General features: G+C 36.4%; 1 non-coding gene across 1 annotated transcript; it reads left to right on the top strand.

Annotated features, from left to right (window-relative positions):
• Positions 1–10,883: 10,883 nt before the first annotated feature.
• TRNAW-CCA (transfer RNA tryptophan (anticodon CCA)) lies at positions 10,884–10,955 on the top strand. The gene has a single exon. It is a non-coding gene; the product is annotated as a tRNA-Trp (tRNA).
• Positions 10,956–12,483: the final 1,528 nt, after the last annotated feature.

Below are 12,483 nucleotides of genomic sequence, written 5' to 3'. Positions count from 1 at the left end.
TTATTAAAGGATTATGCAAGAGGAGCAAAGTGGAAAAAGCCTATAAACTTTTCAGGGAAATGAGACTGGATCCTGATAAGGTCGCTTACACCTCCATGATAGATGGCTTATGTAAAATGAGATATGTGAGTGAGGCTTTTGAATTGTTCGTGGAAATGCCAGCGAAGATGCCTTCTGTTATTACATATACTTGCCTGATTGATGGATTTTGTTGTTAGACCATGCGCAGCGGAAGCAAGCATAAAAACCATGCATCAAATACATGTAAACTAGACAACGCAATAATAACGAGATTAGAAGCACTAACCTCTTGAAGTAGTTGCACAAACCTTCCAAACAGCAAGAATCCAGGGCTGCAGTTTTCTGCTATTTGCCTAGTAAAACCTTGGACGATTTTGCTATTGAGTGGGCAAGAACAATACAACTGAAAGGTAAGTTATTAGGTGAAACTAGTCTTCCTATAATAGACCCGAAATTAAGCCACAATAGGGGCTCAAAAACATGTAGGATTCTGCAAGTAGAATCCTACTCTAACTCAAAAGAATAACTTTTCTCTCAAGCTACTTTTTACCCAAGTTTGTCCAGGTTTTTACTAGGTATAGCAGGGACCACAGAAATAATAAGTGGCTACTAATTATAGTATTAATTCAAAATTAGCATGAATTAATTCTTACTATAATTAATTGCAATTTATTCCACTAAAAACTGCAATTGAACTCCTCAATATGAATTTCGAAAATTCATTAACACTTATTTTAACTCCCCATGTTAAGATTTCAAATACCAGTTAGTTAAATTAAATCACTGAAAATTTAATTCAATTAACTAATTAAATCCTTTATAATTCCACTTAAACTATTCATGTGACGGATACAAAATCCACTGGCTGGGTTTTCACATGAAAACTTATAAGCTTACATAAAGGGGTATCATCAAACCCAAAACCAAGTCATGGATTCTATCAACTAATTATTATTTACAAATGTTATTCGTTATTGTCCAATCTATTAGGCATATACTAACTCTAAATAGAGTCATACCTTTTGATAAATCAAAACAATAAACAAATTACATTGATCATAATAATTATATCAAGATTAGGAGTATAAGCTCATTTAATGAATTAGAGAAAATGTTTTATATATTCAGTACAAAAACATCTTTTCTCTACTTGGTCCGTTCAATATACACTGAGTATACTAGCACAAGAAGTTGGAGTATAATCTTGTGCTACAATCATCAAGATATTTTGTCCAACAATATTTTTGATTGTGAACATAGTTTATTAACTATGAGAACCAACAATTTAATCTTATGTGCATGAGCTAAGACTCCATACACTAAATTGTCTATTACATAACTAAAATGACACACATGTAACAAATGATCTATTTAAAATAGTACTTTATTGAATTGAATAAATTAAATAAACAATTGTTCCATAAAGAATAAAATATAATACTATGTCTAAACCGCATGGTTAATAGTATATCCCAACATTTGCAAGGAAGGTCGAATGGACAAGGCCAAAATGTTGCTCGATGAAATGCGAAGACAGAATGTCTCTCCTGATGTCAAAACTTATAACATAATGATTTATGGATACAAAAGACGTGGACAATTAGAACTAGCTTATGATATGTTTTGGGAGATGATAGACGAAGGTATCTTGCCCGATGATGTTATCTTCAAAACCCTTAGGGCTGAAACAGATACCATGATGCCAAAATAAGACGGAATTTGCTAAGCTCACTCCATAACATGAGGTGGCTTTTGCATGATATCGGTGAAAGTTTTACCTGGTTCACGCATCTCATCAGTTTTTCTTTGGAAGTGCTAACTGGTAGGCACTCCTCACCAACTCACTATTATGTTTTGCATTTTGCATTTCTGTATATTTATCTCCTAATTGTTAAATATAGATTTGCTTTGCTGACCGAGGAAAGGATTTTGCTCCTCTCATTTTTGTTCTGCAGTTTATTCTTTCCCTTTTGGTTTGGGTTTGGGGGGGGGGGGGGGCTGGGTTATGTTTTGGTAAGTATAAAAAAATTAACTAATAGGCTACGTTTACTTTTTGGGACGATAACATAAAGGGATCTCGTAGTGTTTCAGATATTCGGATAAGGAAATGTACAAAAATTGATGGTGCAACATGTGTAGTTTGTTAAAACGAAGTGCTTTTGGTTATCGTGAATGTTTGCTAGATTATTCTCATGTAGAAAACATAAGATATCTCCCATTTTCTTTATCAGTTCAAACTACACCTTGAAAGTTTCAGTCAGCTATCAAGAACTGTAGGCTGCTAGGATATATCTTAAATAACCTTGTTAAATTTCTTCTGTTGTTTCATGGATTTCTTAATACTATAGGGAGAGTTGATGATCTGCTTTCTCATTGAATTCCAACTCCAAGTTGGTTGCAGACATAAAACCTGGTGCGAGAGCTTTAATGCTGTAAGTTGCTGAAAAAGTTAGAAGGTCATTAGGAATCCCAGATGGGGAAGAGCTGGGTCCAAGCTTTGCTAAGCTGAGTTTGGCTTTGGAAGCCCAATCAGCTGTCCGATTGGATATGGTAAATTCTTGAATGAGTAATTTGCTGTATAAAATTAGTCTGCTATATATAGGTATTGCCCTGAAATATTTGGTCATTGGCTCTCGAAAGTTATAAATGTGTAAGCAAAGAGAGGTTATTTTTCATTCCAAAAAACACCGGTTAAGGATATTAACTAACTTGATTTCAATTTACATTTCCGAATAAAAAGTAAAGAGAAGATAATTTACTGTGAGTATATTGGTTTATCTTGCTGAGATGCATAATTCGGAGCTACGTGTGTTACTTCGATGAACTCATTAGCACATTTATTTTTTGGGGTTTAGATAGCCATATATTCCTGGGTATGGCTATAAGTTGGAAGTTCTGAGCATTATTAATATTATTTTTTTCGATAAGGGAGATTTCTGGATTATTAGATCTTTCTATTTTGAAAAAATAACGCGTCTCTGTGTTATATTTTATAACTTTAAAAACATAAGAAAGAGAAAACTAAAGAAAACCAGCATGTTCTAGTTATAAAATTTGGAAAACCTTTACAAAACAAGACCTATTTGAAACTTAAACCTCTATAGCTTATGTCTTATAAATGAGCAGAAAAACTCTTTCTGATTGCTTCATCGCCCCACTTGTAGCTTTAAATTGAATGCCTGTACGCCATAGTAGTTGTTGCTTTTAGTCCAGCTAGTCTTTTTCATAAATTGAATTAATGTGTTAGGAAACAAGAACTTGTATTTTTTAATTTATTCAGTCATTTACGAAGTCTTTCTATTAGCATCAAGGGAGTGGTGAACTTAGATAAAGCTATAGAATTATACTCTATATTTGAGCCATCTTTATGATCCTCATCAGTAGTTAACATTTGTGCAGACAGCAGGTATGGCGGAGTGTTATCCAACATATAGACTCAGTTTGTAAGCAATTCTTTTTCCCAGACAGTGGCAATATTAGACTCAGTTTGTAAGCAATTCTTTTTCCCAGACAGTGGCAATATTAGACTCAGTTTTCAGTTCCTTGGTCATGATGTAATAGTTGCTGCATTCGCAAGCAATTCTTTTTCCTGTACACTTTCCACAATTTTTGACTTTGTTTAAGCCTGTTTAGTGTTTAATTCTAAGTATGCACTTGGCATATTTGTAGCGAAAGTTCAAATTAGCTTGGATCATCTCTGCAACCCGAAGCTTGATATTGAAACTTGAAAGTTGAGACCTATCTATTTCTCAAGATCTGTAAGTTAATGAAAGTGGTGAGGAATGTTTGAAGTTGTCAAATATCCCACATCGGTGGTCGACACTTTTGTTTGGGATTTTTTCCCTATAAAAGGAGGCCTAATGTTTAGGATTTAAACACATCTTTCATTTGTCTTCTTATCTTCTTAAGACATTTGTATCTTCTCTCTTTAGTATTATTTCACTTGTATTTTTGGAGTGGAATAAAATATTGGTTGTGTCCGAGGAAGTAGGCAAAATTGGCCGAACCTCGTAAATTCTGGTGTTCTTTTATTGTTGTCTTATTGTCTTATTTATTATTTGGTGGCTGTCATAATTTTTGGTATAGTAGTTGTGACTCATTCACACTATATACATTTGGCTTCCGCAACAATTGGTATCAGAGCCAAGGTACTGTTTAAGTATCCTCTGTGGTTGCAGCATAGTCTGATCTTCCACATCAGAAAAGATTTATCTTTGTACTGTGTCAAGGTTCTGTCTTAGTATGCTCTGTGGTTGCAGCTTAGTCTGATCTTCCATACCAGAAAGAAAATAAACTTGATTTGTGTCGTCAGCTATTAAATAATATTCGTGTCAAAATGGGAGACAATAAACAAGAAGAATGTACATCAAGTGTCAATAATACGTCATCGTTGGCATCCTCGCTTATGACAAGAATTGTGTCAAATGCGAAATTTGCGGTAGAAATTTTTGACGGATCAGGACATTTTGGGATGTGGCAAGGTGAGGTTCTAGATGTCCTTTTTCAACAAAGGCTGGATCTTGCCATTGAAGAAAAGAAACCAGATGTTATTGGAGAAGAAGATTGAAAAATTATCAATCGTGTTGCTTGCGGTACCATTCGATCCTACCTTGCTAGAGAGCAGAAATATTCATACACAAAGGAAACTTCTGCAAGTAAATTATGGAAAGCACTGGAGGATAAATTTTTGAAGAAAAACAGTCAAAATAAATTGTACATGAAGAAGAGACTGTTTCGCTTCACCTATGTTCCTGGTACAACAATGAATGAACATATCACCAGTTTCAATAAGTTGGTCACAGATTTGCAAAATATGGATGCAACTTTTGATGATGGTGACTTGGCCTTGATGTTGTTAGGGTCACTTCCTGATGAGTACGAGCACCTTGAAACTACTCTACTCCATGGGAATGACGAAATTTCTCTCAGAGAAGTTTGTTCGGCTTTGTACAACTATGAACAAGAAAGGGAGAAAAACAAAAGGGCGGAGAAGGAGAAGCACTGATTGTGAGGGGTCGTCCTCAAAATCAAATGAGGACAAAGAAGGGAAGATCCAAGTCAAGATCTAGACCCAGCAAAGATGAATGTGCCTTTTGTCGAGAAAAGGGACACTGGAAGAAAGACTGTTCGAAGTTGAAGAATAAGGCCAAACATAACAATGGAAAGGCCATTATGGATTCAAATGTAGCTGATTGTGATGATTCAGACTTCTCATTAGTTACAACAGAGTCATCAACATCATCAGACATATGGTTGATGGACTCGGCTTGTAGCTATCATATGTGTCCCAACAGGGACTGGTTCGTGGAATTTCAAGAAGGAGAATATGGAGTCATCCACACAGCGGATAACAACCCTCTTACCTCATATGGCATTGGTTCAATACGATTAAGGAACCATGATGGAATGATCAGAACATTAACAGATGTTCGATATGTACCGGATTTGAAGAAGAATCTCATCTCTGTGGGAGCCCTAGAATCAAAAGGGTTCAAAATCATTGCAGAAAATGGAGTGATGAGAGTATGCTCCGGTGCACTAGTGGTAATGAAGGCCAATCGGAAGAACAATAACATGTACCGTTATCGTGGTAGCACAGTTATTGGGACATCGACAGTAACATCTAGTGACGAAAAAGAGGCAGACGCAACCAGGCTATGGCACATGCGCTTGGGACATGCTGGAGGAAAATCCTTGAAAACTCTATCAGATCAAGGATTGTTAAAAGGAGTAAAGGCTTGCAACTTGGAGTTTTGCGAGCATTGTGTCAAAGGAAAACAGACAAGGGTTAAATTTGGTATAGCGATCCATAATACTAAAGGCATTTTGGATTATGTACACTCTGATGTTTGGGGTCCTTCCAAAACACCTTCATTGGGTGGGAAGCACTATTTTGTAACCTTTGTTGATGATTTTTCCCGAAGAGTGTGGGTGTATACAATGAAGAGCAAAGATGAAGTATTGGGAATTTTTCTCAATGGAAGACGATGGTGGAGAATCAAACAGGCAGGAGGATCAAGTGTATTCGCACGGACAATGGAGGTGAATACAAAAATGTTCATTTCAATATGGTCTGTGAAAAAGATGGCATCGTCCGACACTTCACTGTTATACATACACCACAACAGAATGGAGTGGCAGAACGTATGAACCGGACCTTGCTGGAGAAGGTATGGTGTATGTTGTCCAATGCTGGCTTGCGCAAAGAATTTTGGGCTGAGGTAGTTACATATGCATGCCACCTCATTAATCGTCTACCATCTGCTGCTATTGATGGAAAGACACCATTTGAAAAATGGTATGGAAAGCCTGCTGTAGATTGTGACTCTTTGCACGTGTTTGGCTCAACTGCATATTATCATGTGACAGAGTCAAAATCGGATCCAAGGGCAAAGAAGGCTATTTTTATGGGGTTTACTTCTGGAGTTAAAGGATAGCGCTTATGGTGTCCTATGACAAAGAAACTAATATTCAGCAAGGATGTTACCTTTGATGAATCTGCTATGATAAATAAGGTAACAGAAGATACCAAACAAAATGATGGTGCTTCTAAGCAGGTGGAGTTTGAGGGAAAATTTATTTTTCCTACACAAGAAGCAGAGGAGGAAACAAATGAAGATTATCCTCTGGAAGAAGAGCCAGTAGAGAGGGAGATTCCAACTCAGGAACCTCAACAACAACTTGAATCAATTGCAAATAGCAGGCCAAAAAGGACAATAACAAAACCCGTTCGTCTTATAGAGACGGTTGCTTGTGCCGCCTCAATTGTAGCTGATGATGTTCCTACCACTTATAAAGACTCAGTCCAAAGTTCAGAAGAAGATAAGTGGAGGATTGCCATGAATGATGAAATACAGTCTCTTCATCAGAATCATACATGGAGATTAGCCAATCTCCCGAAGGGAAAGAAAGCAATTGGGTGCAAATGGGTACTTGCAAAGAAAGAAGGATTTCCTAACCAAGAAGATGTTCGCTACAAAGCAAGATTGGTGGCCAAAGGATATGCTCAAAAGGAGGGAATTGATTACAATGAAGTATTTTCTCCAGTTGTAAAACATTCCTCCATTAGAATTATGTTGGCTTTGGTAGCACAGTTGGATTTGGAACTAGTTCAGATGAATGTAAAAACTGCGTTTTTACATAGAAACTTGGAGGAGGAAATCCACATGACTCAGCCAAAAGGATTCAAAGTTGCTGGAAAAGAAAATATGGTGTGTAAACTTGAAAAATTATTGTACGGATTGAAACAATCTTCTAGACAATGGTACAAGCAATTTGACGAGTTTATGTTGCGGCAAGGTTACAAGAGAAGCAAATACGATCATTGTGTGTATTTGCGCAAGCTTAAAGATGGTTCCTTTGTATATCTTTCTCCTATATGTTGATGATATGTTGATAGCTTCCAAGAATTCGGAAGAAATTGATAAGTTGAAGATTCAACTGAAGAAGGAATTCGAGATGAAGGATCTGGGTGAGGCAAAGAAAATTCTTGGCATGGAGATAATAAGAGATAGACGTTCAAAGAAACTCTGTTTATCTCAAAAGAAATATTTGAAGAGAGTACTACAATGTTTTGGCATAGATGAGAAGACTAAGCCAGTTAGTACTCCACTTGCTCCCCATTTTAAGCTAAGTATTACTATGTCGCCAAAAGATGAAGCTGAACAGGAGTATATGTCAAGGGTACCATACGCAAATGGTGTTGGTAGCTTGATGTATGCAATGATCTGTACGAGACCTGACATTTCACAAGCTGTTAGAGTTATTAGCAGATATATACATAATCCAGGAAAGGAGCATTGGCAAGTTGTGAAGTGGATTCTATGGTATATTCATAATACTGTAGATGTTGGGTTAGTTTTTGAGCAGGAAGACAATCAGTGTAGTTGGATATTGTGACTCGGATTTTGCGGGTGATCTGGACAAACGAAGATCAACTACTGGTTATGTATTTACTTTTGCAAATGCACCAGTTAGTTGGAAGTCTACTTTGCAGTCTACAGTTACTTTGTCTACAATAGAGGCAGAGTACATGGCTATTACAGAGGCTGTGAAAGAGGCAATTTGGCTTCAGGGGTTGCTAAAAGAGCTTGGTGTTGAACAAAAAAGTATCACAATTTTTTGTGATAGTCAAAGTGCTATTCAATTAGCGAAGAACCAAGTTTATCATGCAAGGACGAAGCACATTGATGTTCGGTATCATTTCGTCCGAGAAATCATAGAAGAAGGTGGAGTCACGGTGAAAAATATTCATACTACAGAGAATCCTGCTGATATGCTGACAAAAGTGGTGACTGCGGTCAAGTTTCAATATTGTTTGGATTTGATCAACATTATTGAACACTGAATATTGAAGATGAAGACACAACCAAAATTTGTTATTGAGAGAAAATTGAAGATGTGGAATTTTGCCAAGGTGGAGATTTGTTGAAGTTGTCAAATATCCCACATCGGTGGTTGACACTTTTGTTTGGGATTTTTTCCCTATAAAAGGAGGCCTAATGTTTAGGATTTAAACACACCTCTCATTTGCCTTCTTATCTTTTTAAGGCATTTGTATCTTCTCTCTTTAGTATTATTTCACTTGTATTTTTGGAGTGGAATAAAATATTGGTTGTGTCCGAGGAAGTAGGCAAAATTGGTCGAACCTCGTAAATTCTGGTGTTCTTTTATTGTTGTCTTATTGTCTTATTTATTATTTGGTGGCTGTCATAATTTTTGGTATAGTAGTTGTGACTCATTCACACTATATACATTTGGCTTCCGCAACAAGGAAATCTAGTGAATTATGAATGGACTTTGGTTCATTATTTGTTTTGCATAGTGCAGTTGCTGCCTCAATTTTACTTAACCAATGCTTTCGTGACGGTAGGCTTGATGATTTAGAAGGTCATAGCTTATACCGACTTGGAAAAGAGCCGTGGGTCCTGTTGACCTGACTTGTTACTGCTGAGGATTGATATGAAGGGTTGTAAATGGAGATCATCTCAATCAACAGAGTTTCAGCCGGAGTTATCTTCCACTGGTGAGTATATATGGTTGAGCTACTGTAATGTATTTGTTAAGCTGGACTGAAAATGATGTAATGGAACTTTGATTTAAAGAATTGTTTCTGGACTTGGTGCTGACATTATACTCAATATTAGCTACATTTCTAGTGCAGAACTCCAAGATGAATTCTTCGGACTCATACTTCAATCATAACTTATGAACACCTAAAAACACTTTTTAATTGGAGAATCAATTAAATCTCTGATTGGTTCTACAGTGTGTTGTTGCTGCAGGGGAAGAAAAACTTTGGTTTTGTCATGTTTATGTGGCATTACGCAGCTAATGTCATCCGTTCAGTCTCAATCAGTTGACACTCTAAAGCAAAGAGGGAATTACTTAGATTAGCAGTTTTTCAGTTCAGCTGCATCTACATGGGGGAAACAATCAAGAAAGCTTTCAGGTTAACGGAGATGACATCTTCCGTCTACTGATCGATTTGACAGCCACTTCTGCTGCGGTAATAATCACTTAGTTTTGGAATACATAACAGAGGGTGGCTCAAGCCCGAATATTCGGAAGCTTGGAGGCAGGTGGTTAAAACTGTTTTTGTTCGAATGAGTATATCAACGAGGCTGTCATGCAGATTGCAGTAGTGAAGCAAATGGGGGCTTGAAGATTTGAGATTTGAGAAACACCTAATATTATCTTGGATGTAACTATGATTTAAGGTTACACCCTGAAGTTCCCTTTAGTGATGAAGTTACTTTGGTTCATCACTATTTTCTTGAAGAAATTTTAGGAGGTGAGAGAGAACAGAGTTGTCTCCTGCATGCCTTTTAACTTGAGAATTACGTTGATGCATCAATTTTTCCAGTGCAAATATTAATAGAACAAAACAGGATACGAGTTGTATAACATGTGTTCACAATCGTACTTTCATGTTGACTTTACGGTTTCAGATATATTTTCTATTCAATCGGACTCTCGGTTATGATAAAAACAGTTGTTAGTTTCTGCCCAGAAATGATACACATATTGGCTGATTAGTTTTTGAAATGTAGTTGCCTAGATTTTGGCGGGAAAAGTAGTTAGTGTTGTGTCACACAATTAGAGTGTTTGCATTTCCCTTTCCTTTTATTTTCAGCATTTTAGCCTCATTACAAATACTATAAATAGGAGGTACATCAAAAATGTAAAAGTCAGATTGATATGAATTGAGTTTCCTTGTTCTCCTCTAAATTCTGCTTCTATTCTATTCTATTCTCTTCTCTTTTTCTGTTTTCCTTCATTTCTGCTACTTCTTCCGTTGTTTCATTGGAGTGATACCTCAATTTGGTATCAGGAAATGACTATTCTTCATCCAAAGATAATTAAAAAGTCAGTAACTTTCCACAAATTTATTTCGAGTTCATTCTTAGTCCCCTTGAACACCATTCTTTCAACGGACAAGTGCTTGCTATTATCCCACCACAATAAAACTATTACACCGAGTATTAGTTGACAGAATTATTCATGCAATGATTAATAATGAAATGAATGTTATGCAAATTAATATACACGTATTACTTAGTTAGGGGGATTTTTGACTTTAAAGTTAATCCTAGTATTTCTAATATAAATATTTTTAGTTCATTTTTTATCTCGCATAAAATAACATATAAATTCTATCTAACTTGTTAAGGGTATTATTCAGTAATTTCAACCAAACAACGCATTATACATGCCGATTATTTATTTATTTTCTTATGCAACGCTGCTTGGTGTTACGGAGATAAGTTTTTGTTGTGGGATCAATTTGAGTCATCGGGCAATTCATATTAATCACCGGATCACATATATATTATAAATAATGAGAACTGTAAAACATCATGGGATCCGTGGCGCAATGGTAGCGCGTCTGACTCCAGATCAGAAGGTTGCGTGTTCGATTCACGTCGGGTTCAATCCCCCTGATTCTCAAGGTTCCCCAATATTTTGCTTTTTTTGGCTATTTTTTTTTATCGAAAGGGGCAAAGTGAAAAATATTGCTACAGTCGAAAGATTACTACTTAAACCACCTTTATGCACTTATTTTTGACTTTGCAAGTGAGATTTAAAAGGGCACCCATATAAAATATTGCTGTAGAGGAAAATTTTATACTATTTATAATGCCTTTATTCACTATATTGCACTGAAGTCACTAAAATATTTTTTTTAAACGAAAAAAATACTTAATTTTACCCGAGTATCATGAAAGTCAATTAGACATAGTAGTTTATTGAGAATAATTAATATGCTTTAGTGACACCAAGAACTCTTGTTGTGAAGTGGCATCAATAGAAGGTGGAACTGGAAGTTTATGCAAAATGGGAGGAGATGTTTGTTCAAAGAGGAATGCCATGTCTATTTTGATGGCTTGCATCCTACTGAAGCTATGAACGTTGTGCTTGATAACAAATTTTTTGGACAATGCGATGCGTGACGTCTAGGCAAACATATTTTATGTCTAATGATTTGGGGCGTAACTTGCGGTCAAAGGCTTGATAGTTTACGGGATTCTACAATTCACGCCAAATATCACATTTTGCTATATACGTTCTTCATCGACGTGTGAGTCGAGATATGATAATAGGGCTTTGCTTCCAATTTCAAAGTTGAAATCTACCCTACAATTGTTAAACTACTCTCTCAAGTTTAAGACATTGCCCTTTGTCCTGTCAAATTTTATTTTCTTCGGTAGAATTACTTGTATAGATAAGATATTATGCTTGTACTATCTCAGTTGCTTTTATTTTTACTTATGCACAATCGATATTTATCTCAATTGAGAAAGCCTATTCACGTTTTAATTGATTACGCCAGAAGAATCAAGATGCATGTTAGACAATAGGTAATTGATTAAAACAAAATTGTTTTTCCGGGAAAAATTCAAAAATAGCCAGATTTACAAGTGGTCGTTCAAAAATACCCCAGTTTCAAAAGTAATCATAATTTAGCCACTTTTCATGTAAAGATAAATCTGAACGAAAACATTGTTCAAAATCCGAAAAAATACTCCAGCATAATATACTGGAGTTCCGGTATAATATACCGGTCTAGCATAATATACTGGAGTTTGGAGCACCGGTGCTCCAGTCTCCAGTATATTATACTGGAGCCAGCAAAGTATACCGGTCCAGCATAATATGCTGGAAGTTCATACACAGGTGCACCGAGCTCCAGTATATTATGCTGGACCGGTCTCTGTTGCAGCAAAATAGTGGCTTTTTATCATTGACTTGGTAAACGCTGGCTATTTTTCAATGACCAATCTGAAAACTGGCTCGACCGTGCTATTTTTATAGTTTTTCCTTTTGGTTATAGGTGTTTAACGGGTGGTCCGGGCCGGTTCGGGTTGAGAAAAAAGGTGATCGGCCGATTTCCAATCTGGGCCGGTCCGGGTCCATCCGGGTAAAAATTAACCGGAAGGGTTACGGGTCCAAGGGGCTGGG

Source organism: Nicotiana tabacum, chromosome 8 (genome assembly GCF_000715075.1).
Source record: "Nicotiana tabacum cultivar K326 chromosome 8, ASM71507v2, whole genome shotgun sequence".
NCBI lineage: Eukaryota > Viridiplantae > Streptophyta > Magnoliopsida > Solanales > Solanaceae > Nicotiana > Nicotiana tabacum.
The sequence above is the reverse complement of the archived record's forward strand: the minus strand, read 5'-3'. Positions and strand labels throughout refer to the sequence as shown.